This window comes from Rhinolophus sinicus, chromosome 18, assembly GCF_057876585.1.
Source record: "Rhinolophus sinicus isolate RSI-liver-muscle chromosome 18, RSI-T2T, whole genome shotgun sequence".
In the NCBI taxonomy this organism is placed as follows: domain Eukaryota; kingdom Metazoa; phylum Chordata; class Mammalia; order Chiroptera; family Rhinolophidae; genus Rhinolophus; species Rhinolophus sinicus.
This window is the reverse complement of record NC_142518.1, coordinates 2,504,207-2,508,269: the sequence shown is the minus strand read 5'-3', so window position 1 is coordinate 2,508,269 and position 4,063 is coordinate 2,504,207.

Here is a 4,063-nt window from a genome sequence, read left to right as displayed (position 1 = left end):
GGGACAGAAGCAGAATAGACAATGGATCTGAAAAAGCAAATAAAAGATGGGTTTTATAATTCTGGAATTTCTCAGCTATGACCTCAACCCTAACGTGCCTCAGAGAATCACAATCCCTTGATCCAAGGATAACTGTTGTTGGTGTGAGCCATTCTCAGAGGTCTCAGCACTCTTTCTTGAAATTCAGTTAGGACTGAACAAGTGCCAAGTTCAAGCAATGGAAAGTATAAAGAGCTTGTATTGGGAGCTTCTGGGAAAGGCTGTGGAGAGAGCCTCTGTTCTACTGTCTGTTCTCCTCCTGGACATTAGTATGTATGCCGTGTATATATTGCATCCTCCTATGATGTGTGGCATGACGTGTAGCACCGGGGCCATCATCTTGAGAAAGGAAAGGAACTACCTTGAGGAGCAAGATGGCAGAGAGGAAAGATGGAAGGAGCGTGGGTCTTCGCAAGTGTTGTTGAACCGCTGGATACCAATGTGCGCGCCCTCTGTTCTGCCATTTCATTATTTGTAGGATAATACACTGTTCTCATAGTGAAAGCCATTTTCACTTAGGGATTTTTGTTACTTTCAGCCAAAGGAAAACCAGTCTGTACAGGTTCCGTGAGAGGAGTTGCATGTAACTTGAGTGGGAAGTTGAGTCAAGTTTGCAGAGCCCAGGTTGAATGCAAGGGATTTCATAATGAGGGCGAGTTCAAGTTCTTGAACGCTGGAGTGTCACATAGGAAGGAATATGTATTGTTAGATAGACTAAGTGACATCGAGACACATGCAGAGAGGTGAGTGAAAACATTAATGTAATAATTGAAAATCCAAGTGTCAAGAACCCGAAATAGAATGCAAATCCATGAAATGGAAAATAAGACAATAGGAGAAGTTCAGTGAAAAATGAATTTAAAAAAACAACCCATGAGATGCAAGAATTGGAGCAGGAGCAAAGAAAAAGAAAAAAGCAATTTAAAAATATTTAGTCGCAATTATGTCTTTCCTTAAAGCAATTCCAAGACTTATTATATCTGTTTTTAGGAAACTGCCTAATCTATAATTCAGATATTTTGCAACTCAGATTATCAATGTAACAAAAAACATTGAGATGAGGGTCATTTTATTTCAAGATTGATCAATACAGATAAAATTGCAACACCATCAATAAATATGGAGTTGATGAACAGAAACAGGTTTTCCAAAACTAAAATAAATGCTAAAGAAATTAAATAATACTCTCAGCGTCCTTACAATAGGGAAGCAAGATGTCAGTGGAATTATTGTTTATCTTTTTAATTGATGGCCAATAACATTTAGCAGATGGCCAAACGTTGTGTTGGCACTAAGGTTGTAAGGATTAAAAAAACATAGTGCCTTCCTTCAAGCAATCTATGACGGACAGGACCAACAAGGAGCTGAAACACAAGATATATGGTACTGAAGATTAGGTATGTCTGGGATGTTATGTGAGCACAAAGAAATGTCATCTAACAAAGCTGGGAGTGGGTGGTACAGGAGATCCAACTGGATGGGCACCATTCCTGGAGAAAGAGAGTTTTGAGGAATGACAGCGACCGAGGAGACTGCAGAAATGAGAACAATGTTCTTTCCAAGAAGGAAGGTGACTACCACAGACCATTTGGCGTGGCTGAGACATAAGCTGCCTGCTCAAGAAGCAAACTAAGATGACAGATACAACACGGCCACATCAGAAGGAGCTGTCATTCCAAAATGAGATGCCTTCTTCTTCTTGCCTCGTTTGGGTTACAAAAGAAACATGGCTCTTCACCCGTGAATGTTGCTTGTAGTTTTTTAAGCATTTGGGATGCTGTAGGAGCATCTAAATAAATACCACTGGTTCAAGCTACATCAACCCAATATTTTTCCTCTGGGCCTTGTGTGAACAAGTAATCAAGAGGCATACTTGTTTCCATGTTTTTTTTCTTGCCAGGAAATAAAAAATGCAATTTCAATATTAAAATTATGGTCATTTGTTTCATGCCAGCTTGAATTCAATCAAATACTTCCTACATTTCCACAATTAAAAAATGTGTGTTTGTGTGTGCACGTGTGTGTGTGTGTGTATGCACGCGTGCACACACTTAGTGATTCAACATTTATGAGTTGATAAACCTATCAGGGCCAATAAGAGTAAATTGCTTGTACATATGTTAATATGAAATTGTTTATGCTAGTTTGATTTGTGCAAAATAAATCATTAACATTTACATATTTGATTATTTCACCTTCAAGTGATGCAGTACTTTAAATAAGATTTGTAATCCCAAATGTTATTTTTGCAAAGCCCAGATTGAAATTAAACCATCTTCATCCTAAATCAGTGGACCGACAGAGCAAACCAGCTCTTAGAACTAAAATTAAATTGAAAAGTATTTTAATATTCCTTCTAAGGATGAACTTATAAATATTAATGACACTATTATATGCTCTCTTAAAGACATTTATAAATATAATTGTTCTCCTCTTTCCCAGTGTAAAATCACATTATGGGTGTACTTTGTACATCTTTTTCGCGGTTAGGAAAGTCTGAATCCATGGTTGTACCATTGCACGGATTTAACCATTTGGCAAATTTTTTGTTTTCTTAAAATTTTCCACTTAGTTTTTGAACAATCTGAACTTTGAAAGGGTTCATCAGAAGGTAAAATCTTTGTTTGTACAGAAATTTTTGCTGCCATTTGAAAACAGGAATTACTGGTCTTTATTTTAGGAACTGACAGATGGATTCCCTAAATTAGAAGAAATTATTTTTTTCTGATAGTTCTCTTGTCTATAAGCAAGGTTAAACAAGGTGTCATCATTTACACAATAATTAATAATGTTGTTTGTGTCACACATACCTAAGAGTATCTGATAAAAATTATTGACCTTGAACAGAAAAATGCCTGTAGCTACTTTTGCACAAAACACAATTTCTGGAATTTGCAGCCCGTATGTAGATTACTGGTTACGAATGCCTCCTTCAAAATGTAAATTATCCTTGGAAGAATGAGATGCCTTTTTTAATTTGGGAGAAAAAAAAAAAGAATTTAAAGAGATTACCACCAGCAAAGACTCATGATGAAAATGATATGTTACCAGCTTTTCCTAAAATGCCTGTACATAAAAGAAAATGATTTCCAGGAGTAAGACTTTCACGGCTTTTGTATTCACGTAGATGTTATAAGAAAGCTATGCAAATGAACATTCAAACAGAATTTTCTACAGGTGGTAGTTGTTAGGGCGACATCTTAGGTGGGGTCCAACACCAGTCAATTCCTCAGACAGTTCCTCATGGGCAAAAAGGGACCAGCTGTCTTTTGTTCTTGCTGACCTTAGATTTTAGACTCTTTACCAACTTCTGCTTTATTCAACCAGTAGATAACATGTATCTTTTAAATAATATCAAGAGGATTCCAGTATATTCTTTTTTCACCATGTTGCTTTCATGTCTGCTTGCTGGAGTTGTTCCGTATTATAATTTCTCCCATAATTAACATCAAATACAAGTAGGCAATATACTTCCAATTAGATGGGTTACCATGATGGTTCAAAATTAATAACTAAATTCATTTCCCTCGCACTATACAATCAGTGCTCTCTATGATTGTGCGATCTCTGAGCTGTCAAGAATAAGTGAAATTAATTTGGAAAAACACTGAATGCCCATCAATAGAAGAAAACATAAAGAAAATGTCATATGCATACAATGGAACACCTATCAGAAATCAATTAAACAAAAACAGTACTGATTTGAGAATTGCGTCAATGCAGCTCAACAGCATTTTGCAGTGGAAGAAGCCCAGCGTTAAAAAAAGAACCTATTGTGTGATTCTGTGGATAGGAAGTCCAAGGTCAGGCAAGACAAATTTATGATTATCTTGAGATACGGAATTTTGGGGAAATGGGCATGAAGAGTGTTGCTGGGATGATGGAAATGTTTTATGGTTTGTTCTGGGTTCTGCTGATGGATACATCTATTTGTCCAAGTTCAGGAAGCTGCAAACTTGTGACATAAGCACTCTATCATGCATATATTACCCTTATTGAGATACCATTATTTTTCTAAAGATAA